Source organism: Microtus oregoni, unplaced genomic scaffold, assembly GCF_018167655.1.
Source record: "Microtus oregoni isolate MIOR12 unplaced genomic scaffold, Mior012 000025F_ref0000491, whole genome shotgun sequence".
In the NCBI taxonomy this organism is placed as follows: Eukaryota; Metazoa; Chordata; class Mammalia; order Rodentia; family Cricetidae; genus Microtus; species Microtus oregoni.
The window spans coordinates 23,819,001-23,844,937 of record NW_024543084.1 but is presented as its reverse complement, the minus strand read 5'-3'; the positions used below and the strand labels follow the sequence as shown (position 1 = coordinate 23,844,937).

Sequence of the window (25,937 nt, the reverse complement as noted above, 5' to 3'; positions counted from 1 at the left end):
GTTCTACCACAGCACTGTTTGAATACCCTCCAGCCTGTAGCTAAGACCTGGCCCTCAGATATGAGAACCTACTGCGTACAAGCACCAGGTTTCCTTTGCAAGTATAGGAAGTACCAAAAGTGATCCCTCTGATGAAGGGTGTATAATACCTACTTTCCAATTGAGGAGTTGCAGCTTCTGAAGGCCCTGCTGTGTTGTGTCCTGTCACTCCCCCATGTCCTCCCCCCAATGGGTGGGCAAAGATGGGGCTTGTGGTTCCTCTCAGCGATAGAGTTGGGGAGTGTCTGCTTGTAAGAATCCCTCCAGCTCTAGAGCATGAGGCAAGCTCCTTGTATCTCTGCATGGAGGCGGCGTAATCTGGTGACAAGAACACCATGCCAGCCTTGCTGTGTCTCTGGAGAATGGAATCCAGCTGGCCTTTGAGGGGCACAGCTACCAGGCTGTTGCTGCAGACTCAGAGTTCTCTAGAGGAAATAGTTAAGTGTGGGGATTTTGAGAGCAGTTTCCTAGGCTTTCTTCTTCACTCACTATCATCCACTTCTCATTCTTCATCTGCTCCCTAAAATTCTGAAGCATCTAAAAAAGTATTGTGTATTTGCGTTCATGAATGTATGGAGTCAGCGGACCACCATGTGGGTGTCAGACTTGGGGACAAGGGTTGTCGCCTGTAGCCATGAAAGCAGTAGAGTTGGGGAAGTGGGAGCATTGTGCATTGCTGATTGGTCACTATGCCCTGTTAGTGTCATGTCATCTCTATTAATGTGTCATTTGGCAGGTCCTGCGATGAAGCATATTGTGTTCCATGATTATTATTAATTTGGTTTTGAGACAGGGTTTTTCTGTAACAGTCCTGACTGTCCTGGAACTCTCTTTGTAGACCAGGCTGACCTTTGCCTCCCAAGTGCTGGGGTTAAAGGGGTGCGCCGCCACACCTGGCTAATGGAGCACATTGTGATGGTGAAGATTCTATGCAGTGTTTGGGTCCAAAGCCTCCTCAGGAAGCCACTTTCTGGAAGCTGTTGTGTGTGTGATTGACACTCTCTTCCCCCAAGAAGGAGTTATTTTATGTTGGTTTTGTTTTGTTTCTTTTTGAGACAGGGTCTTACTCTAGCTAAGGCTGGCCTCAAAATTGGTGTAATTGTCAGCCCTTATTTGAGTAATAAAGCTCATTGTTAAGACTTAGATGCTCAGTTCTCCAGTAGCTGCCTGACTTGTTCTGCATCATTTATCCTGTGAATTTCTGACATTGCAAGTAGTGATTTGCAGATTGATTTACTTATTCAGTGCATGTCAGTGTGCATACTGTGCCTCTGGCTCTGTCCTAGGAATCCCTTCTCAGAGAGGTACAGTGAGGTTAGTGGGCTAAGAAAACTTAGAGGGGACAGAGGAGAAGGGCTGTATGACCTTGTGGGACTTTTCCGTTTTGGGGCCACGGGATAAGTAGGGGTTGAGTACATCAAAAGAAAAATGGAGTTTTTGAATGGAGAGTGTTTTAACTGAAGGCAGACTGGAATTGTTCAGTGTGTGTTGATCATGTGTGTGGGCCCTCTGCTGTCCACTCCATCCTGTGGACAGGCTTGGCAGGCTGGCAGCTGGGATTTCCCCTGAGAGCAGTTGGGACTCATCAAAGGGGGCAGACAGAGCCAGGCCAGGACCTCTCCAGGTCTGAACAGACAACTGAAAGGAAGTGGGTGGGAAAGCAGCAAAGCCACTCAGCAATGTTAGCATTGTCTGTTTCTCCTGGAGAAAATTAAGATCTTAACTTGAGAAGTCTTGGTTTTCAGCCCTTCCAGAGAGTTGGGCCTCTGCCTGGACTCCAGTTTTCTGTCCCTCACAGGAGCAGCAGGGCTGTTTTCTCTGCCCTCATCAGCGTAGAGAGCTGGGAAGATTGTGGAACAGGTTGTAGTGCAGTGTTGGAGCAGCACGGTTTGGGGTTCCCTCCTAAGAACCAGAAGAGCAAGTTGTCAGTGCCAGTGTGAGACTGAGTGTGCCCGCTGGTTAGCATGGGTGCTGCTTCAGGGAAGAAGAGTGCCATTCTGCTGGGCCCTGGAAGACTCCTGCCAGTGTGATCCAGGACTTTTTAGTCAGAAGAATGTTGGGCTCAGTCCCATCCCTCTTCCCCTCTTGGAGCTCTCCAGGCTGTATTTGTGACCTCGTTTTGTCTGATGAAAATGTAGGTTAGTCTTTTAGAAGACAAAGAAATTTGTTTTAATAGAATACACATAGGTAGCCTCAGGATGGGACTGGGAGCCTTCAGGTTGCCCAGCCAGGGTCTCTTGCCACTTCTGTGGGCTGTACCAGCCTTCTGTCTTCATCTTCAAAGAAGCACTTGTTGTTTGCCAGGTGAGCTCCTGAGGGACTTCTATTATATTCCGTTCTAGTTTCAGTTCAGGGATTCTTTGTATTAAAGGTCTGGTTATGTCTATGTCAGAGCCCAGAGTACCCATCTGGGCTTGGATTTGGGGAATGGAGAAAAGTTTCTAGCAGGTCGAGGTGGGAGTTGTGGGGATTTGAGGTTGTAGGACTCAGGAGTCTTCTTGTCCTCAAAAATAGCGAAGTGCTAGGAGGAGCTGTGACTGGGGAGAGGGCAAAGGCCATTTGTTTGAAGGATTTGATTTGTTGGCAACTTTTTTTTTTTTCCTTTCGAGACAGGGTTTCTCTATAGCTTTGGTGCCTGTCCTGGAACTAGCTCTTGTAGACCAGGCTGGCCTCAAACTTACAGAGATCCACCTGCCTCTGTCTCCCGAGTGCTGGGATTAAAGGGGTGCGCCCCCACCGCCTGGCTGTTGGCGACTCTTTTAGACCCCCACTTGGCTAGTTTGATTTTTCTGTTCCTGTAGCCTACATGAGGTGGTGCTTTTGAGTGCCTTAGACTGTTGGGTGGCCCAACTTAGCCTGTTCTGCCTGGGTATGAGTCCCGCCTTCCACTTGCTAGTGACTGGCTGCTGCTGAACTGCCCTTTGGTCTCCTTTTCTGGAAAAGGGGAGGCACTTTCTCTCTGCTTGGGGAGGTTGTGTTGGGAGTTAGTGAGATAAGGAATGTTCACAATCTCTTCATGCCTGGGGTGTGTACGTGGGCTTCAGCACAGTGAAGTACAGTAGGGATGCCAGGCCATAGTGCACTCGTGTATGGAGCACCTTCACTCTGGAGCAGATCATCAGTATCTGTGTGCTCTGTGGGATCACACCTCAACTTTGTGTGACAGCCTGGCTTCATGTTTCATCCAGATGAAGGAGACAAAGTCCAATACAATGAGGAGGTGCTTGGGAGTGTCACCTTCTGGGCTGTTCTCTGAAGAACTCCCCCACGTTTCTCACTTTGTTTTCTCTACTAGTCACGGGCCTCTCTGACAACACCAAATGGTCAGGTTGGCTCTATCCTCATAGAGCCCAGCACCTCAGCTTTAGGGTAGCTTCTCTAGCTATTACTGGGTAGATCTGCCATGGGTCCTTGGGAGCTGTGGGTCCTACTCAGTTGTGTTGTGTCATAGTGTAGCCACTGGTGTGTTGCAGGGTATGTGCATAGTGATCCCTGAGAGCACTAGGGACTCCAGCTCTTCAGCCTGCCTGAGTAGACATAACTGTCTGTCATTGCTTAGTTTAACCGTTTTTCATCTTGGGTGGCCTACCTGACCACAGAGCCTCAGCTTATTCATCTGTGGGCAAGGGATTTTGTCTTTCTAGGATGACTAAGGAAAGTGGGAAGTGTCAGCAGTTGGGGTCTTCCCTCTTCTCCTCACCTTGGAGCCAAAACCTCCCTAGTGAATCACTCAGATTCAGCAGCTGGGTCTCCCTCCCCCACTTTTTTTGAGGAGGGGTGGAGGGAAACAGGGCTTCTCTGTGTAGCCCTGGCTGACCTGGCCTGGAACTTAGTATATAGACCAGCTGGCCTCTTAATTTACAGAGACCTGTCTGAATCTGGCTCCCAAGGAGTACACTACCATGTGACTGGGTTTTCTTTATGGCAGAATCCCTCTGCAAGCCAAGGGTGTTAGATTTATTTATTTTATTTTGTGTAGGAGTGTTTTGCCTACATATATGTTTGGGCACCATGTGCATACCTGGTGCCTGTGGAGGCCAGAAGAGAACTGTGAGTTACAGGTGAGCCACTATGTGGATGCTAAGAACAGAACCTGGGTCCTCTGCAAAGCAGACAGTGTTCTTAATTTTTGAGCTATTTCCAGTCTTGAGTATGGGGGGTTTGGGGAACAGGATTCTCATCTGTTTGGTCATGCTATCCTGAAAGAAAGAGGAACCCGTGTACTTTCTGACCTAGCCCAGCACTGCCCCAGACATAGCTTCTGTAGCCATGGCCTTCGAATTGGTACTGTGGAACATGTCCTCACCTTAGTTGACTGCTCACTTCAGTTGGTGAGCTGAGCTCACTTCTAGTTTTCTGTCCTTCGAGTTTCTAGGTATGGGTTTTGTGATAGAGATATAGAGCTATAGTTCCTTGTGTGCTTGTCCTCATTTGTGTCCACAGATGGAACATTTTTTTTTCAGCCACTTTTGGAGTTTTGACTAGGAAAACATAACATCAGAAAGTATGTGTGTTTGTGTGTGTACATGTACACAGCTGTTCTGTGTGCGCATCCTCTACCTTGTCCCTTTGAAAGCGTCTCTCTCTCCCTGAGCCTAGAGCTCACTTATTTTAAGCTTGGTTGGCATCCAGCAAGGCACAACTGGGTTAGGCAAGAGGCTGTGATGTTCTTGTTATGGTGCTGGGGCCTGAGCTCAGGTTCTTATGTCTGTGCAGCGGGTCCTTTTACCTTTTAAGCCATTTATTTAGTTCCCTGTTTTCTGTTTTTTTGACTGTAGCCCAGGCTGGACTTGAACTTGTGGTGGTCCTCCTGCCTCTGCTTCCTGAAGGTTGGGATCACAGGTATGTACCATGAGAGTTTAGCCAAACCAAATTGTCTTAAGAATTGGATTGAATGGGTTGAGTCACTTTGGCCTCTGGCATACTTGGCTTGGGTGTCGTTGACTGGATGCCTAGGTTTTCTGCAATGTCTCATTTTGTGCTTCAGCTTGTGAGTAAGTCGAATCCTGTAAGTGGTGGGGTTTACTTCCTCAGAGGATTCTTGAGCCAACTCTATCCTGGGGTTCTCCTATGCCCATTGATTGGAGCACCGTTCCTGGTGTGTTTGCCTTTTTCTTAACGTGCTTGGTAGATGAACTGATGGCTTTCTGCTTCCCCCCAGGACAGTTGGCATGTGTGTTTGAGGCACTGTATCGCTCTGGCTGCCTAGAACTTGATATATTAACCAGGCTGGCCTTGAACTCATAGAGATCAATCTACCTCTGTCTCCTAAGTGCTGGAATTAAAGGAGTGTGTTGCTGTATCCAAAAGGAGATTATTTTTCAAAGATTGATATTTTTATGTTTGTTTGCATGAATGTCTGGTATATTTGGTGCCTGCAGAAGCAGTAGGGTGTGAGATCCCCTGGAATTTGAGTTGTAGGTGGTCATGAGCCACCATGTAGGTGCAGGGAACTGAATCAGAGTTCTGTGCAAGAGCAGCCAGTTCTTTTAACCACTGAGCCATCACCAGCCTGTTTTTGTTTTTGCAGTAAAATTTTGTGCACTCTTTCTTCTGTCCACCTATAGCAGTAGTTCCTGGTGTGAATCCTCAGGAAGAGGTGGGAGCTTGACCTCAGTAGCGGGTGGTACTTCCTGAACTGCTATATTTATTTTCAATTTTTGAGATAGGGTCTTCCTATGTACTCCTCACTGTCCTTGGAACTCACTCTATAGAGCAGGCTGGCCTTGAATTCACAGAGATTCACCTGTGTCCTTAGTGCTGGGGTTAAAGGCATGCATTACAGCATTCAGCTGTTGATTATTGTGTATGCGTGACTTTAATTGTTAGCATGTCTGCATGTTGTTTCCACCTTTAACTGGGTCCCAGAGAATAGACTTCAGTTGCCAGGCCTGTAGCATGTAAGTACTTTTACTGTGTTTAGCCATCTTGCTGGCCATTTTGAAATTTTTTTGGTATTAAATCCTGAGTGTGGATAGCAGTAGGATCATGTTTATTAGTCTGCTGCATTAGAAATGGAGCGGTCAGACTGAGGGTGCCGCTTCATGGCGGTAGCATGCTTGAGGCCCTGGGCCTAGCCACGATAAAATAAAGAGTACTTCTTGGGGGCTGAGGGGTAGCTCAGTGGGTAAAGCAGGTGTGAGGATCTGAATTTGGATGCCTAGAACCCCTAAGTAAGGCTGGACACAGAACCCACACCTGTAATTCTATTGTTCCTACAGAGGGAAGTGGATATAGGGGAATCCTGGGAGGCTCAAAGGTTAGCTAGCCTGGTGTACATAGCAGTGAACGCTTGGACAGGACACTGGCTCCAGGTGGACAGTGAGGATTAGACTAAGGTTGTCCCTTACTTCCACACGTGCAGTTTGGCATGTACACTGGTATTGGTACACATGAACATGTACACACATCATACATAAACAGAGAAGAGAAAGAAACAGAGACAGGGAGAGAGAGATTTTAAAAAAGTAATTTTTTGGGCAACAGACAGTTGTAGCATCCCCTGTGGACTTTCCTCTGTGCTCTGTAGAACCCCACACTTCAGTGTGAGTCAGGAAATTTTGTGTTACAAACTGGAAATTAAGACCCCAGAAGGGCTAGACTTCCCACCACTGACTTGCAGTAGGAAGGAGAATCTGGTTGGTCTGTCTTTCTGGCCTGGCATAGGTTTGTTTATATGCTAGTTTCCTCTCTCCTGGCCTTGTCTGCTTTTGAGCCTGAGGTCATTGTTGGTGTCTGCTTAGAGGACAGGACACAGGAAGTGATGCAGGGCTGCTTCAGGAATCTCAGGACTTCCTGTCCCAGAAATCCAGTGGGTGATGGTTTAAAGCTTAAGCAGCACTTCCCTGTCTCATTAAGAATGTAACTGCACCTAACTGTAGGCACACTTGAGGTCCAGAATTGGCCCTGGTAATGGGGAGCAGCAAGCAGAGCACCTGTCAGCCCCACAGCAAGCAGCTCTGACAATGCCCAAAAGCCAGTTCAGGGAGAGGCAAGATTGGCACATTCTGCTAAGGGCGATGCTGGTAGAGTGCTCAGTGTCCTGCACTCTTGATCCATGCTGGAGTTACTACCCCAGTCAAATCAGGTTGCCCCTCTTGCATGGCCTTTATGCCTGAAAAAGACTATCCTGTTAATGGGGTGCTCCTCACAGCGTCATAGGAGAGATGAAGCTGAGGAGGCTCCAGGGGTCCTATGGAAGCCAGGCTCTTGGATTTGGGATTGGGTAATGACTTTTGTGATGCTAGAGTGTTTGGGGAGTGTGAGTGCAGGTTTTCTCTCCAGAGACAGACAGCAACCAGGACAGGTGGACCGAGAGAAGGAACTTGTGGAATGAGTGGCCTACAGGCTGCTTCTTATTGGCAATGATGGGAGCTTCTATATGTTACCATGGCTTACTGCAGAAGCAGCAAGGAGACTGAACTGCTCGTGGGCACCACTTTGCTGTTTTAAAAGGTTTTTTGTTGTGTTTGTTTGTTTGTTTTTTGAGACAGGGTTTCTCTGTGTAACAGTCCTGGCTGTCCAGGAACTCACTCTGTAGACCTCAAACTCACCGAGATCCACCTGCTTCTGCCTCCCGAAGGTTGAGATTAAAGGCGTGCGCCACCACCTCCTGGCTTAAAAGTTATTTTTTACTGGGGGTATGGAAAGAACCCAAGACCTTGTACATGTTAGGCAAGAACACTCCCACCCCTTTTGAGCTGTTTTAAGTTTATGCAGAGACTGGGGATAGAGTACTTACCTAGCACACATGAGCCCTGAGGTTCAACATGACAAACGAAAAAAACAAAATTCATAGCCTAAGCTACTGTTAGAGTTCTGGAGTACAGTGCAGCTCAGGCTTCTATCACCATAGTGGGGAGTGGACATAGCTGGCAGGCTGGGGTTGATGACAGGAACACAGATGTGACCAGGTGGCCCCAATTCCTGCCCAGCTGAGTTTTTGGGCTATTGGGTCACTGTTGAGCACTTACACAGGAAGCCTGAAGTGTACCTGCACAGGACTGCATGTTTATGTGAGGGAAGCCTGGGAGGGGAAGATGGTTGATAAGCAGATTGGTGTTCCCATGGCCTTAGGCTTGCCTGCCTGAATAAAAAGTGTGTGTGTGTGGGGGGGGGGCTGGCGAGATGGCTCAGAGGTTAAGAGCACTGCCTGCTCTTCCAAAGGTCCTGAGTTCAATTCCCGGCAACCATCTGTAATGAGGTCTGGTGCCCTCTTCAGGCCTGCGGGCATACACGCAGACAGAATATTGTATACACAATAAGTAAATAAATAAATATTTTAAAAAAAAAAGTGGGACAGGTACCTGAGACACAGTGGGCAGACGGTGGTGGTTAGCTGGGTCTGTTCTTAACAGCTGTTAGGAGTCTCTTACAGGCTCTGCCTCTGCTGTGCCCTGGAATCCTGTGATAGGTAAGGTGGCCCTTGAGTGCCCTAAGATAGGAAGGACAGTGGGAGTCTGTTTGGGGTGGCAGTTGGGTAGGGACTGGAAGATAGTACAGATCCCAATAGTGGGTCCTGAAAAATAGGGGCACAGAAGTGGTAGTTTGACAGGTGTGGAGGGATCTGGGTCCTGAATAGGCTAGATGTGAGATAATCCGTAGCTCTGGGTGGCCTTTTTTTGCTTTGTTGCCCTGAGTGGACATGTGGTGAGCCCATGAGACCATCTGCAACCTTGTGTGCTCAGGGTATGACCCTACAGAAGGTGTGTTTGGAGTCTATTCTGTATTCTGCACTCCTCCCCAGATAATAGTGCTTTGTGCAAGGTGAGAGTGTGGGGACAGTTAGGATAAAAAGTAATGGCAGGTCCCTTGCACATGCAGGAACAACCTGCTGTTTTTCTGTCAAACAGTAGGCGGGACGGGTGAATGCAGATTAGAAGGACCCAGACCTTACTTTAGCTGGTAAAAGAACTTTATAGAAATTCTAGGGTATAGGAAGAGGCTTGTGTATGATACTTGAGTCCTGAAAGCTGGTTGGGAGCTCACGTGTTCTAGATTCTGAGGCTGTTCAAGCTTGGAGGATTTTAATTTTTATGTCTTTCTTAGGGTCCTCTGGCTTTTTATTTTTGAGACAGGGTTTCATAATAGCCCTAGCTGGGCTCAGACTCAGGGTCATCCTGCTTTGGCCCTCCATGGTGTTTTGAGTTTTGGAGCCTTTTCCAGAAAGACCCAGGAAAGGGGCTAGTATGACTTGTCAGGTCAAGATACTTGCTGCCAAATCTGGCAGCCTGAATTCCATGCCTAGGACACCCATGGTGGAAGAAGAGAAATGTCACCTGTAAGTTGTTCTCTGACCTGCACATGTGAGCTGTGACATGCACAGCACACCTCATTGCCGGGGGAAGAGAAAGAAGTGGAGCTAGAGATATATAGCTCAGCAGCTAAGAGCACACACATGAGCTGGAGAGATGATTCAGGGGGAAGCACTTGCTAAGCAAACATGAGGCCCAAGTTTGAGTCTGCAGCAGGAGCAATGTTTGTAATCCTAGCATTCACTATGGGGTTCTGAGATGGAGACGGGAAAGGTTCCTAGTGTGCACAGCCAGCTAGCCTGCCATGAGCCTTGAGGTGGAAGATGAGGCTAATGCCATTTCAGACCTTACGTGTATGCCATGGCACACTCGTGCCTGCTTTCATATGCTTAGGCATTATTTGTGTGCACATGTGCTCACATATATTCCTCGGAAACATTTTATTCTAACAGCTGTTGTAATGATTTTTGTAAACTTCTCAGATGGGTTTGAGTTTTGGCTTTTTTGGAAGGCTTGAGAGGTAAGATGGATGTTCCTCCCAGGACACTGGCTTAGAAATGGGGGAGGGGTTGTGGTTGTAGGTAGGAGTTTGGGTCAAAATGACTTTAGCACGTAAGTGAATGCTAGGTCCCTGTCAGGATCCTGCTTGGAGGCCGGGATAGGAGTGAGGCTGGGCTGGGCTGGGCTGGGCTGGGCTCTGGTGACCACTTATACTGAGAGTCCTCTGCACACAGCTGTTTTCTTTTCTTCCTTATTTTTCTTACTTCTCTTGAAGCAGGGCCTTTTGTTCAGGTCTGTCTTAAACTTTGGATTCTCTTGCCTCAGTTTCCTTTGTGTTACCTTAATTGGTTCCTGTGGTCTTTTTAGTTCTCTGTGTGTATCTGTTGTAGATGAAGGTTGGTCCGGGCGGTTGGTCCGGGCGGTGGTGGCACACGCCTTTAATTCCAGCACTGGGGAGGCAGAGGCAGGTGAATCTCTGTGAGTTCAAGAGCTACTTCCAGGACAGGCTCCAAAGCTACAGAGAAATCCCATCTCGAAAAAAAACAACAATAACAACAAAAAGACGGCTGTTGGCTTATAAACGTAAAATACAATAAAAAATAAAACATGCGATGAGAGAGAGTAACAGATGGATCTTTGTGAGTTTGAAGCTAGCCTGACCTATTAGTAGTTTCAGGCCTGATGGGGCTGTCTTGAAAATAGATCAATAAATTACTTTTAAGTAAAGATATGTGTGGGATAGTTTGTGCATGCACATGGAGGCCAGTGATGATTGTCTTTTTAAATTCTGCCTCATCTTAAACATTTCTGGCTGGGTGTGAAGGCACTTGCCTTTGTCCTAGCATTCATAAGGCAGAGGCAGGCAGATCTCAGTTCCAGGACAGCTATGGCTACATTGTGAGACTCTGACTTAAAAACAAAACCTTTAAATTATATATTTGTGTGTGTGTGAATGTGCCTGTTTGCACGGGCACATTTGCACACATGAAGGGTTAGATGACAACTTGCAGAAATTGGTTCTCCTTCTACCGTGCAGGTTACAGGACTTAAGTGATCTCCTTCCATCATGCAGGTTACAGGAGTTAAATTCAGGGTGACAGACTTGACTAGTTAGTGCTTTTGATTCGGAGTCTTCTTGTGGGTCTCACCTTTGAGACAGGTTTGCTTGCTGAACTTGTAACTCCATTGGCTTAACTGGCTGCTGGCTAGTGAGTGAGCCTCAAGGAGCCTTCCAGTCTCCACCTCCCCAGTGGTGGGTTAAGCAGCACCTCACCTGGTTCTCTGTGGTTGCTGAGGATCGAATTGTTGACTGATTGTTCACTAAGTCATTCGTTGCAGGCCCTCCCTTCCTTCTCTGTCTGTCTCAGTATCTCAGGTTCTCAACTGTGCGTGTCTGGCTTGAACTGGTTTTACCTCTTGAGTGCTTTGGTTAAGGGCCTGTGCCATTACATCCAGCTTCCTTCTCTCTCTCTTTTGATAGAGGCTTAGGTAGCCCTTACTGGCCTTGAACTCCTGAGACAGTCGCCCTATTTCAGCCTCCCAGGTATGCACCACTGTACTTGGCTTTTTTTTTTTTTTTATCATTTTTGTTTTGTTTTGAGACAGGGTTTCTCTGTGTGACTTTGGAACCTGTCCTGGAATTCTCTCTGTAGACCAGGCTGGTCTTGAACTCACAGAGATCCTGCCTCTGCCTCCCCAAGTGCTGTGCCACCACCGCTCAGTGACTTAATTTATTTTTAATTTGAGAGAGGGCCTGGAGAGAGTGGCTTAGCAACAGCCATGGCTGTTTTTGGCAGAAGACCTGGGTTTGGTTCTAGCATCTACATACTTGGTGGCCCACAACCAAAGTCCTAGATGGTCTGAGTGATGCCCTCTTTTGACCTCAGGGCACCACCCACACACATGGCATACAGTCAGGAAAAGCATCCATAAAATAGTGAAACTTTAAGGCTAGGTTTTACTCAATTTCAGGCTGTACCTCTGAACTTGTGGAGGTCTCCGGTGAGTGCTACAGTGACAGGTAGCATCACCATGCCTGACTTTTGCTCTGAATCAAGGTGCTTAGGTCACCAGTCACAAACTTTCTTGGGTCTTTTTCTGCCATGCATTCTGGGAATGGCAGTTGATGTTGGAGCTTGTCTGGGATGTGATCTGATAGGTCCTAGGCTCCCCATTGCACTGTGATATCCCTTTGCTTGCATGGTTCTGGAGGATTCAGTGACACAGGTCGCTCAACTTTGAAATCATGTGATGTGGCTCAGATACCACCGGCATATGCTGATTCCCACTTAGGAGCTGCCTGGAATAAAAATTGCAGATAGAAGGCAGTGATGGTGCCAGAGCCTAGGTCAAGGACAAGCACTACATGCTGTTTCACTTTTACAAGTTCTGTATACTATGGTAGTGTTGGTGTTTTTCTACTTTTTTATGTTTTTACACTTCATGATCATGTGTGGTCATGGAGTTCAGAGGTCATCTTTCAGGAGTTGTGGGTCATGGAGATTGAACTCAGGTTCAAAGCTTGGCAACCTTTGCTGAGCCTTCTCACTGGCCCATGTAAACATTTTTTAATGCTGTTGAACTGTACACTTAAAAATGATCAAAATAAGCCTGGCTTGGTTATGAAATGAAGCAGGACAACCTCCATACTGTTTCCAAAGCAGGGAAATTTAAGATAAGAATTTTACCTTATGTGCATTGACTGTCAAAAAATGTGACCTCAGAAATAACCCATAACTATGAGAATATGGATCTGTCTTTCAGTGTTAGTTTAGGAAGAGACTATGGCATACACATTAGGGACCCGGCTTGTGTCAGCTGCTAGAGTATTTTTAAAAATGCATATGGGTATAGAAGGTTTATTGTGACATCATCTAGGATGTAGAGTGTTGGAGCACAGAAATTCCTTGGGGTTTCTTTAGCTCCTGGAGGGGAAGGAACTGGATACGCTTCCTCTAGCTTGGTGGGGTGACCCTAGAGCTCCTGAAACCACTAGGGATTATTGGGGAGTGTCTGAGCTCTCTCAGCTGCCTTGCTTTGGATGGGGGGATCTCAGGTATTCATCTTTTTTTCCTGTAGCTACTTATTGTATCTGATAGCTGGACATATGACACATGCTGGTGTTATTTTGTAGAGGGTAGCCAGGGGAAGCTGTCCCACATTTCAGACTGAGTCCTCAGTGACCTCAGCAAGTGGCCCTTGAACAGCACACACCAGCAGGACATCCTGTAATTTAGCTCTCTGCCCACAACAGCTCCCTGGAGGCGGTGTTAGCTTCCGCAGGGCCAGAACTTATTCTCAACGTTGCTCCCTTCTTCCAGTTGCCCAGTGGGACTCTCCTGGGTTTCTTTTGACTGGCTATCTGTCTAGGGTTCTCAGGTCCCCTCCTCCAGCAGCTGGTAGAACTCTGGGAAACTTGCCATTTTGGGTGTTGCAGTGTTGGGAAGGAGCTTCAGGACTCAACAGGCAGCCACTCTCCAGGAACTTCCTGTGTCCTGTTGTCTGGAAGCTTCTAGAGCCCTAGGCCTGTGGGTGCTTCTGGAGCCTTGTGACAGAGGCACAGTTGTTGGCACTATTGGTACTGGGGACCCATTAGCCTCCTGCCTTTCTCTTTCCCTTCTTACCCAGGGTCTGAGTGGGTAGCTGACTTATCACTAGCCAGCATGCAAGCCTCCTCCATGACATGGACACTTTGGAAATCCTAAGAACTTTTTGAGAGTTGTGTGCCAGGAAAAGGGGTAGAAAAAGGGAGTTAGTTATCTAGGGTGCTAGGCAGTTACAGATTCCTGGCAGAGAAGCCATTTCCTCTTTTTCTTGTCACACTTCTTTTAGGTGTCTTTGACAAGCTTTTTCATACCGAGCATCTCAGTGCTGAGCACTTCAGACCTTTCTGAGGCTCAGACACCCTGGGCTCTGACCATTAAGCATGCAGGTCTCTGCAGTTCTTACCTGGTGCTTGGACATTGGGAAGAACATCCACGTCCAGATGGGAGCTGAGACGTTTTGAGGAATGGCTTTAATCACAGTTGCTAAAGTAAGAAGTAGTGATTTTCCTGTGGAGGTCCTGCCTGGAGCTGGGGCCTGCCACTTGGTCTGCAGCATAGTCCTGAGGGGGCTCCAGGAGGGAGGCGAACTCTCAGAGGGCTGTGGGTCATGGAGAGCCTTTGAACCTTCAGAATGGCTAGTAGGGAAGGGAGGGTATGATGAAGGTTCCTGCTTCCTGATCCATGAGATGACTTTTGGAAGTTCAGGGTGGGATACTGTACCTCCTCAGTAAGAAGGGATGGTGCTGGTTAGGGTCTCAGTAGGGACTGCTTGCCTAGCATGCAAAGCACAGACTCTAGTGTCCATTTCTAGCTTTGTGGGGGAAGAAAAGAAAAAGGGAGTGTGTACAGTATGCCAGCCACCAGTAATGACACAGCAATGAGTTCCCAGCAGTCACAGGGAGGAGGCTTTTCTAGACTCAAGGCTGGGCCTCTGGGACCTTCAGCTGTGAGAGAGGCTGAAGCAACAGCTGCTCTCTGGGAGGCCCAGGCTCATGCTGGGGGTTGGGGCCACGTGGCTGCCTTCTAGCCTTGAATTCTAAGGAAGGACAGAGTTAGTATTTATGACTGTTTTTGCTTCAAGTGTGTGAAGGAAACATTGTGGGTGCTGACAGCGTTGTAGGGGGGCAGAACATGGTCTCAACTGTGTTGCCACATTCTGGTGTACCTAATCTGGCCTGGGTGTGCTGGTTGGGAAGTGAGCGCTTGCTTAGAGACAGCGACTTGCATTAGAAATGGCAAGAGGGAACGAGTGGGCTTCTTTCATGGCAGTGGCATGAGCAAAGGCTGTCTGGGTGGTGGGGGAGGGGCAGGCTTACTGGAGCTGTGACGGGATATGTGTGAGTGTGCATGCACGCATGCGGACCATCATAAGGTACTGTGAGAGGTGTGTGTGTCTGTCTGTCTGCAGGGACGTTAGGGAGGCTGCGTTGGCTCAGTGTTAGGAGAGATGATCCATCCTCTATCAAGGCCTTTGTTACTATGGATAAGGGGAGTACTGGGTGAGCCAGCCTCAAGGTACAAACTGGCTGCTAACCCAGTGGGTGTCAGAACTTGAGATGGTGGGCAGGACTCTGTACCATTCTCATCCCTAGTGTCAGTTTAGGTTGCCAGGGGACAGTCTGTACAGCCAGTTTTCCCACTGGTTCCTTTGCTCTCCTGGGACTGTTTCTCCAAGTCTCTAGTCTGCCTAGTCCAACATGCCCCTGCTCTCTGGGGACATGGGTAATGAGGTTTTGTTCCCTGGGGAGAGCAGGTACCGCTCAGGTTCCCTGGGGGGGCTCTGTGCTGTTGTGACTTGGGCCCCTCTCCCCCTTTCCTGAGAAGCTCCTCAGCGCTTAGTGATAGTAGAGGTGAGGTTTTCTTATTACTGTTTGAGACAATATTTTTGGCTTTACTGTGTCATGTGTCATCACTGCTATGCTCTGTCATTCTAGGAAGACACAGCCAGAGGGAGTATTGGCTGTGGCTGTGTCCCAGGAAACTATTTGCTTGAATGTGGGTAGTACGCAATAGGGTCTGGACACCCCCCCCCTCCAGTTTGGAAAATGAATGTGGACTGGAGCAGAACTGAGTGACAGAGCACATACTTATGTACATTGCCAGTACTCTGGAGCTCTGAGTTCAAGGACATCTTGGGGGGGGGGCTATATTAAGAATTAGACCTGGTGGCACACTCCTTTAATCTCAGCACTTGGGAGGCAGAGGCAGGTGGATCTAGAGTTCAAGGCCAGCCTGGTCTACAGAACAAGTTCCAAGACAGGAAATACCACACAGAGAAACCATGTCTCAAGAAACAAGACAAGGCAAAACAAAAAAGGAATTATGATTCTGTCTAGCTAGGTGTGGTGGTATGTATTTTAATTCTAGCACTTGAGAGGCCATGGCAGGTTGATCTCTGAATTCCAGGAGAGCCTAGTCTATATAGCAATAGGGCATATACATAGTGAGACTTTGTCTGAGAGAGTGTGTGTGTTGTTTGTCTTGTCTCAAAAAAAAGAAAAGGGAAGACTGAATCTTTGTCTTGAGCTAATCTTTCTCTGCCTGCCAGCACCATCGTGCTTCCTTTGGTGCTCCACTAGTGCCTGCCTTGGTTTTCAACTTTCTGGTGGTATGAGTTCTGCTTGATGTTTGGTGATGTGGTTGCTATGATTATTAGTACAGAGGGTCCAGGTGAGCCTTGTAAAGATACTTGGTTTGTGCAGGGCAGGTGAACTCGGGCTGGGAGGGGCAGAGACAGGAGCAATGAGAAGTGCTGGGTTCTTGGGTCTGTCAGAATGACATGGGAGCCAAAGTGTTTGGGTGCAGACTGCTGAGGTATCAGTGAGGTCAAGTTGTGGGCAGAGAGTAGAGGGGTACACTCATGCAGGGCCACACTCGAGTTTTGTACGGTCAGCTCTTCCCTATCCCAGTGCCTTCAGAGACATCTGTGTTGGCTATGAATGGTCCCCGGACAGACCTAGGGGGCTCTTGCTTCTGCCTTTGTCCTGGAATTAAAAGGGAGCCTCCTCCAGGCCTTGCCCCAAAAGATCAAATGACAACATAAGATGGGGCAGCCACAATGCCAAGGCTTGATTTCATGTGCGTGACTGTCTTTCTGTCAAGTGTGGTTTTTCTCCAGTTAGGACATGAGTTCGGGGTGAGTTTTGGGAGGGTGTGTGTGTGTGAGTTGGAGGACCCAGGTGCAGGGTTAAAGCCTAGCCATAAGGATTTATCAGGGGAGGTAAAGAGTCTCCCTTGAGGTGAGATTATAAGAGTATGCCACTATGCCCAGCTTCTTTAGGGTGCAGGTCCTCACGCATGTGTGATAAGTACTTATGCCATAGCCATGTACCCATGGAGTTTTCTGATGGCGAATGCATTATATTTGTAGGTCAGTTGGAAAGAGAATTTGTACTATTGCTATGAATCAGGGATCCCTTTTCCTTTGTTTTATTTACTTTAGCGATGGAGCCCAGGCCTGGCACATGCTAGGTAAACTCTCTGCTAGAGCCTACACCCCAGCTCTGTTTTCATTTTATTTGTTTGTTTATTTATTTCAGACAAAAATCTCAGTCTTGTCCTAGAGTCAAGCCATTTTCTTGCCTCATTCTCAGGTGACTGCAGTTTTTTTTTTCTTGTACATCTTGTTTCTCATCCTGTTTTAAACAAATTCTGTTGTGACTTTAACTTCTGACCGATTGATGTGACTTTGTACGCTAATGGCCCCATGACTCACTGTGGTCAGGGTCCTACTAAATTAGACAAAATCGAGAACATCCAAACGGGTTGACAAGGTAGCTCAGCAAGAAAGTGTGTTTACTACTACCTGACTACTTAACCTAAATATAATTCCTAGAACCTACATGATGGTGGAAGGAACGAGCCAGCTCTCAAAAGTGGCCCTCTGACCTCTGTGTGCAGTTTCACTGCTGCCTCTCCTGGGTGTGGGACCGTAAGCTGGAGGTGTGGACAGTGCTACTGACGGGAGAGATGTGATCAGGCCATATATTCCTAGCCTGGGAACAAGTTGAGACTCAGAACTGAAAGGTGACTTTTGTAGAATCTATTGCTTTTGTTCCACGGTAAAGCTGAAAACCTATCAGGGTGTGATCTGTCTGCGCTGGCCTTGATTCTGAGCACCAGAGACGGGTGCTTGGGGAGCCACGCTAGGGTTTCCTGCCCCTGGCAGAGCCAGGCAAGTGAGGGTTAACAGCATTGGTTGGATTTCCCAGCCTGTTTTTGTTTTGTTTTGTTTTTGTTTTTGTTTTGTTTTGTGTTTTTTTTTGTTTGTTTTTTGTTTTTTGTTTTTTTTTTTGGAGACAGGGTTTCTCTGTAGCTTTGGAGCCTGGGATTTCCCAGCCTGAACTGAGCCAAAAAGTCAGGCCCTGGTAGTGAGCACATGGGAGGGGCCTTGTGCTCCTTGATATGCAAAGGTCTCTCTGTATTCACTCCTGGCTTTACTAGGCAAGTTTTCCTGTGAGAGTGTTTATTACACCCATGAGCCACAAATTACCGGAACTAGTTTACGAATAAAGGTTTCTCTGGGTGTGCGTTAATTCCAGTACTTGAGAATCAGAAGCAGGCAGATCTCTGAGTTCGAGGCCAGCATGGCTTACAGAGTTCCAGGCCAGCCACGGCAGCACAGAGTAACCCTGTTGTTGTATTTATCTAATTATTCTTTACAATAAAAGCTCAGGAGTCAGATATCAGGGTAAGAACTTGAATGAACACAAAACTGGCAAAAAAAGCTACCAGTGATACCTGGATCCTGTGTGACAACCCCCCCCCCGCCATCTAAAATGTCCTCAGTTCTCCAAAACCTCTATGGTTAATTTTAGTAGTAGCTGTTAGTAGGTAGCTCTGTCCTCTTGATTGAAAGTAAATTTTTTTTAAATATTTATTTATTATGTTTACAATAGTCTATCTGTGTGTATGCCAAAGGCCAGAAGAGGGCACCAGACCTTATTGCAGATGGGATGGTTGTGAGCCACCATGTGGTTGCTGGGAATTGAACTCAGGACCTTTGGAAGAGCAGACAATGCTCTTAACCACTGAGCCATCTCTCCAGCCCGAAAGTAAATTTTATTGGCAGTCAGAATACAATCAAAATAACACACAACACCACAACACTGTCTTGAAAAACCAAAAGGAATAAAAGGTTTTGGTTGGGTGTGATGGGGCAAGCTTTTAATCTCAGAGCTCAAGCAGAGACAGGCAGATCTCTTGAGTTCTAGGTTAGCCAGAGTTACATGATAAGACCATGTATTACAAACCCCAAACTAGCTAGATAGAAAAGGTTTCTCTTTTTAAAAATGTGTCGAGTGTTTTATCTACATGTATATATACCGTGTGTGTGTCTGATCCCCAAGGAGGCCAGAAGAAGGTGTTCGATCTGTTCAAACTGGAGTTACAAAAAGTTGTAAGCTGCCATGTGGGTGCTGGGAGCCTAACCCTGGTCCTCTGTAAGAGTGGCCAGTGCTCTTAACTGCTGAGCCAGTTCTTAAGTTAAAAAAAAAAATTACTGCTTTATTAGAATGTCCTTCTGACAGTCTTGTGAATCCCCAAAAAAGAGAACAGAGATGGTATGGATACTCGGCAAGCCACATGCATAAAATCCTGGAAGTGGGACCCAGCCTGATACCATAGACTCTCTGGGGCCTGTCATGGAACCACTCTCCTTTGGTCTTGAACTTTAGCTACAAGTCTCATCTGCAAGGCAGGCAGTCTCTTCTCCCTGGACACTTGTTGACCCCTGAGGTTGAAGATAAGCTGCCTCAGTCCAGGGGTGAGTGTGTACTCTTCTTCCTCAGGGACAAGCCTGTACTTCTGCAGGGATGGTGGGTTAGAGAGGGAACCTGGCTGATCTGGGAACTGGGCTGATTTCCTGAGTATCAGGTGTATAAGGTCCCTACTTTATAAAGTGGGGTCTGCCCTCAGGTTATCCCCACTGGTCAGCACCCAGCCTGATCTTAATGTTCTGTGACTCCCGGCTTTCTGTGAGGATAGAGCCCCTGACTACTTACTGTGTATTCTGGGTGTTGGTGGGAATAATCTGTTGGCATGATTATTACTATTATTATTATTTTGAGTGCTTCAAAGACAGGTCTGGGATGTTGATCACAGGTTACTCCCCAGTTGTTCACTAGGCCTTAGAAATTGATCTCTTTGTTTGGCCTCTGTTGTAGAAGGCAGCAGTGGCATACTTCACTATTCCTGTGACTGAAGGCATTTTCTTCTAGTGTTGGTGCTGGAGACAGCACAAGAACCCAGGGCCTTCCTCACATTTGGCAGACTCTGCCACAGAACCACACCTTTCACTGGAAACATTTGAACTTTCCCAGGTTTCCAACCCTTCTTTAGAACTCAGTTTTTCTGTCTTTTGGTTTAGGTTGGCCTGCACATTGAGCCAGCACATCCACACAAGTTGCCTTTTGACAGAGCTGTGGCCATGGCTGCATAGTAGGACCAGCACCCCGGACCCTGAGGCCAGGTGAGTGCTGGGGACTCCTGTCTATGGGATGAAAAGCTGGCTCAGACAACCTCCACATACCTAATGAAGCTCTGCTTAGGAAGAGAAGGCAAGTTGTACCTATGGGATCAGGCTTGACCCTTGAACCTCATTCGTCACCTGCTCAAAGGCCTAAAGAAGGGGGACCAGAGGCTAACCTTTGACCTCCAGATGTTTCTCCTTCTAAATGGCTAGAATTGTACTTTAGTCACTGCCCACCACTTATGTGGAAACTTTAGCTCTGCAGAGCATGGAAGTGCCAGAGTGCCACATGGGAGGAGGGCATTTCTGTTACCATCAGGACCTGGCAGCGACACCTTAGCTCAGGGCCATGTACCTGTAAAAGCAGGAGGAATTGAATGATATCCTAGAAGTAGGAAGCCTCAGAATATCCTAGGACAACTCCCTCCTTTTTATACGGTAGCATGCAGCTCAAAATGGCAGGTGTCTTGTTAAACTAGGCAGGCTCATCTCCATCCAGTAGCATCTGGTTGGCTACTGTGTGAGGCTCAACTGCTCTGACATCCCTTCTGTGCTAGACACAAGCTGTGACAGTGTTAGGGTTAGGGGCTTGTTGTTTTATTTTTAATTTTTATTCTTAGATTATTTTATGTGTTGAATATTATACCTGCATTGTCTGTGTAACACTTGTGTGTCTGGTAGGTACCTGATGAGGTTAGAAGAGGTAACAGGTCTCCTGGAACTGGAGTCAAGGAAGACTGTGAACCACCATGTGGGTGTTGAGATTTGAATCTGGGCCTTCTGCAAATGCAGAAAGTGCTCTTAACCTTTGAGCCATCTCTCCAACCCTGTATTTTATTTTTAGGACAGGGTCTAACCATGTAACCCTGGCTAGCCCTGAACTCACCTTGATCTTTTGCCTCGGACTCTCAAGTGCTCAGATTACAAGTGTGTACCCACCAGCTCTGGCTTATTTCTTGAGAGACTGGTTTTTTTTGTTTGTTTGTTTTTGTCTTTTTGTTTTATTTTAATGTATCCCCAGATGAACTCCAGGTAGTCCTCCTGCCTCTGCCTCCCAAGTGCTGGTATTGTAGGTTTTAGTTTATAGTTTATGAGGTGTGTCCTTATTTAATAGTAGGCCTTTTATTGCTGCTGGGGTCTCTTGATTCCTGCTTGTCAGTGGACTAGGCATCCCTTGCCTATTACCAGGGTATGTACAGAGTGCCTCTGCACCCCAGCAGGTCCTTCTGTCTGCTCAGAGTCATGGACCAGGTCTTTGTCCTTGAATCTCTTGGGGGGGGGGGTCTGCCTGTTTGGTAGGTGATGCTCATTCTTGTGCTGGGTATTACAGACCCCGAGTAAAGGCCAGGCAGCTTTAGAGAAGAACGAGCTCACTGGGCAGTGGTGGTGCACACCTTTAAACCCAGCACAGGAGTTCAAGGGCAGCCTGTTCTACAGAGGTAGTTTCAGGATAGTCAGGGCTACAAAGAGAAAAGCCTTCCTCAATCCCATATCCCCCCCGCCCCCCATGCCCCCAAAAGAAGAAAAACAGATGCGTCCCGAGAAAATAGTGCAGATGGTGGCCTTGGCCACAGCATGGCCAGCATTGTCTTCCTGCTAAGGAGAAAGAACTGTTGCAGAGTCCCTGGGGTGTCTGGAAAACACCCACCTGTGGGCCCTGGCTGCTCCTGGGGAGGGGATTAGGCCCTAACTGCATCAAAGAACTACTGCATGTGTCCCCAAACTGCCCTGTGGGTGGTTAGAAAGGATTGTGACTGGAGAGCTGGGGTGAAGGAGGTGGGAAATGGCCTTGAGTTCTGTGTGACAGTTTCTGAATCCATCTCCCTAAAGGAAAGGTCTGTGTGCCTTTGCTCTTTATCATATTTCATGTGCATGATATGAGTGTGGTTGCAGGGCATATGCATACCGTAGAGGGTGACTGTCAGGTCTTGTTTTTTCCTCTTGGAATTTTATGCCAAATGACAATTTTATAAAGCTCATTTTTGGAGTCAAGCTTTTGGTTTTAGGCTACAAGTGTGTATTATTTTCCCTGTCAGATACTGTAGAAGAAACAAATGTCTCTAAGGATCAAAAGAGAAGTGTAGAACTTGAGTCAAACTTGAGATCACTGAATTCTGAATCTGCATTAGGAACATGGCAGTTGTGCCAGGAGGACCCATAGCAGTGCTCAGATCAGGTGGAAGGGATGTTTGCCAGCTAGATAGATGTGGTGGTAGAGTGCTGCCTTGTGAGACACTGGCTTCATCCCCAAAAATAAGCAGTTAAAAGCGTGAAATGTTTCCAAGCTCATATCGGTGTTCAAAGGAAAGGAAGCTGATCAGTCCTTAGTCTGGGGAGCCAGTGCAGTTTCACACGTGGAGATGAAGGCAACAGTTCCCAGCTTCTCTAGACTGAATTACTAACATGAGGCAAGGGGAGGCCCACCAGTATGGACCACAGAACCTGTGTCTCTGTGGGCTAAGGTTCCCCTCCCCTCCCCTCCCTTCCCCTCCCCTCCCTTCTCCTCCCCTCCCTTCCACTCCTCCCTCCCTCCCCGTCCCTCCCTCCCTCCCTCCTTCCCTCCCTCCCTCCCTCCTTCCTTCCTTCTTTCCTTGCTTCCTTCTTTCTGTACAGTTTTTCAGTATATACCAGACTAGTCTCAAACTTGGGGTTCTCTGGCCATGGACTGTGGCATCATGGCACCACTACTACTTTGTGGGTGTGCTTGAAGTTTTCCATAACCGAAAGTTTAGGACCAGCAAGATGGTTCAGTAAGTAAAAACACTTCACCATAGCCTGGGGTCTAGTCTTCATCATGAGCCTGGGGTCCACCTCCTCGAATCTCACAGTGTCCATCTATGGGCTGTGAATTCCTGAATCTTACGCTTCAGCCTCAAACTGGACTTTGAGTATATTGTGAGAGTATCTTTAGTGTCTTTCAGAACTAATTCTTTGATTTTCAAATTGTTAGCCTTAAGGGGGCTACTTCTCATAAATACATAGTATAAAATGATAGGAGTATGTTTAAGGCTATTTCAGACATTGTTGAACAATAGAATTCAGTTCTGATCCCAATACAAAAATTCATTTAATGATTTTTATAAATTTTCTTAAAATATTTATTTATTTATTTATTTATTATGTATACAATATTCTGTCTGTATGCCTGAAGGCCAGAAGAGGGCGCCAGACCTCTTTACAGATGGTTGTGAGCCACCATGTGGTTGCTGGGAATTGAACTCAGAATCTTTGGAAGAGCGGGCAATGCTCTTAACCACTGAGCCATCTCTCCAGCCCCGATTTTTATAAAATTTAAACCAACAACTCAAATACCAGGATTTTTGTTGTTTCTACTGTTTTGGTTTTCTTTTAAGCCAAGGAGGTCCCAGTAAGTAATGTTAGCTGGCCTAAAACTCACTGTATGTAGTTCTGGCTGTCCTGGAACTCACTTTGTAGACCAGTGTAGAAGGAGCAGTGGGCTGCGTTCCTGCCACCTGGCTCCTGGCTGCCTGGCTAGCTTATGCCCCGAAATAATAACACGAAAACTGTATTCTTTTAAACACTGCCTGGCCCATTAGTTCCAGCCTCTTCTTGGCTCTCACATCTTGACTAACCCATTTCTAATAATCTGTATAGCACCATGAAGTGGTGGCTTACTGGAAAGGATTCTAGTGCACGTCCATCTTGGGCTGGAGCTTATAGAGTCTGTCTGAGGCATCTTACCTCACTTCCTTCTACCCAGCATTCTGTTCTGTCTACTCCACCCACCTAAGGGTTGACCTATCAAATGGGCCAATGCGGTTTCTTTATTAACCAATGAAATTAACTCCTCCATCAGACCAGGATGGCCTCAAACTTGGAGGCTTGCCTCTGCCTTTTGAGTGCTGGGATTAAAGGTATGTGCCACCATAGCTTGGCTCCTTTTTTCTTTTCTTTTTTTTTTTTCTTTAGACAGGATTTGCAGAAGACCACAGCCACCCCACCCCGCTCCCACCATGGGTGGTCAAGAGTATGTTGCCCCATGCATGTTCTACAGGTGGCACTTTTACTGAGACAGGCTCATAATCCCATTTGTGTAGTAAACTGCTGTGGTTTTCTGGGTTCTCCTGAGAACTGCCATGGCTGGCATGGTGACTTCGGACTCTGGAGCTGTACTTATTATTAAACATCTTATGAACCGGCTTGTGTTTTTGATCACCAGGCCCAGACAACTGTAGCCCTTGGGGTTGAGACCCTCCAAATAAAAAACAAAAACCACTCAGGTAATAGCATGTAAGAAAAATTTACATTGTCACTATTTTAAAGTATGATATCTGGTAGCATTAGTATAGTCACAGTATTGTGTTTTTCTTCCCAATTCCAGAACATTTAAAATTTTTATTTTTTATCTGTCTGTGCCCACGCGTCCTATGTGGGTTGGTGTTCAAGGTCAGAAAAGGGCAACTCCCTGGAGCTGGAGTTCGAAGACATTGTGAGCTCTCTGTTAGTCATTTGCATGGCTGCAAGAAATGTCTAGTCAAGTGTTCTCCCGGTTTTTGAATTGACTTGTCATTATGTTCTTCCTTGATGTGGGGGTGGGGGGGCTGTTGTGAACCCGGACATTCTAAGTAAGCTCCCTTGACTGTTCACAGCCATAAGAAATTTTCCTGTCTGTAAGATGTTCTGGACATCAGGCCCTCATCAGGAGATTTTTGTCTGTTTCACCATTGGTATTTTTTTTTTTTTTTTTTTTTTGAGACAAGGTTTCTCTGTGTAGCCCTGGCTATCCTGGAACTCTCTTTGTCGACCAGACCAGGCTCTTTCCTAAATCACAGAGATTCGCCTGCCTCTGCCTCCCAAGTGCTAGGATCAAAGGTGTGCACTACCTCTACCCAGTGCTATTAATACTTTTTGGTTAGATGTGTGAGAACCTGTTGCCAACTCCAAGGATAGGAAGTTTGACTTGTGGTTTCTTTTAAGATTCTATTGACTTAGTTAGGTCTTTGATCCATTTTGAGTTGTTTCTGGTTTTTGCTTTTTTTGAGGGAGGATAATTTTTGAGACAGGGTTTCTCTGTGTAGCCCTGGCTGCCCTCTAATTCACTCCGTAGACCAAGCTGGATTTGAACTCACAGCACTCCTCCTTTTTCAGACTCCCCAGTGCTGGGATTACCTGTGTGGTAATCCACTATGCCTGGCTTGGTATTTTGAGATGCCTTGGTTTGCTGTTCAGGCTGTTTGTGGAGAACTGGGATGCAGAAGTGTTGTATGGCCTTCTAGCTTCTGTGAGCTTTCAATTGTTATCTTCCTTCTTGGCGTGAAGACTCTGGCTTAGTTTATAGGAGGGGAGTGAGAGGAAGCAAGCTTGCCTCTAGTTCTTTTTCTGGTTTGTTTAGGGAGTGTGTGTCCATTCTAGTACTGGGCCCTGGTGACACAGAGGTGTCTCCTGTCAGGGAGGTGTGTGGGAGCATATAACAAATGAGCACACAGACAGAAACTGCAGGTACCGCTGAGATCTGGGGGAAGAGCCCTGTGGGCAGGAGCAGGTGTGCAGAGCTAGCTTTTCCGTTTGGGGTGCTGGGGTGTGAGATATGGAATGGTGGAAGCCACAGAGACTACAGACTTTTTAGCCAAGGCAAGGGTGGCTGCATTTTCCTCAGCATGATCTCACTGAGAATATACTTTTGTTGTTGTTTGTTTTGTTTTGAGACAGGGCTTCTCAGTGTAGCCCTGGCTGTTCTGGAACTCCTCCGTAGACCAGGTTGACCTTGAACTCAGAGATCCAGCTGCCTCCGGGGCTCAGGGACTAGAGGTGTGCGTCACCACCTTCCGGGCTGAAGATGGAGTTCTTTGATTACTATCCCTGTGACAGCTCATGTGACAGACAGTTCAGCTCTGTGGGCTGGAGGTGGCTGCAGATGTGTGTAGGGGGAGTTGGCTGCCCACAGGCTGCAAAGACGTGAGGGTTCTGACCTATTTTTTCTTTGTCATGAACTGTGGCTTCAAATCTCCAATCCCCACCCTGGGCCTCCTACAGGGGGGAGCTGCAGTCAGCAGTACCACTGTGGCAGAGGGTGTCTCTGTGAAAGGGATATGGGACACAAGTTTTTTGTTTTTTTACTATATGGGACACATCTTGGTTCCTCGCTTTTGCTCAGTGTGTCTTTTTTGG

The 25,937-nt window shown here is 47.1% G+C and overlaps 1 protein-coding gene across 5 annotated transcripts in view; it reads left to right on the top strand.

Moving 5' to 3' along the window:
• The window catches only part of Gatad2a (GATA zinc finger domain containing 2A), an 88,137-nt gene that overhangs the window by 25,191 nt on the left and 37,009 nt on the right, over positions 1–25,937 (top strand). For 3 of the 5 annotated variants that reach the window (XM_041674944.1, XM_041674947.1, XM_041674943.1), the window contains exon 2: positions 19,707–19,808. The exons of the other annotated variants lie outside the window; for them this stretch is intronic. The gene's annotated coding sequence lies outside the window, so the exon portion shown is untranslated. The remainder of the gene's footprint in view (positions 1–19,706; positions 19,809–25,937) is intronic. 5 annotated transcript variants of the gene reach the window in all.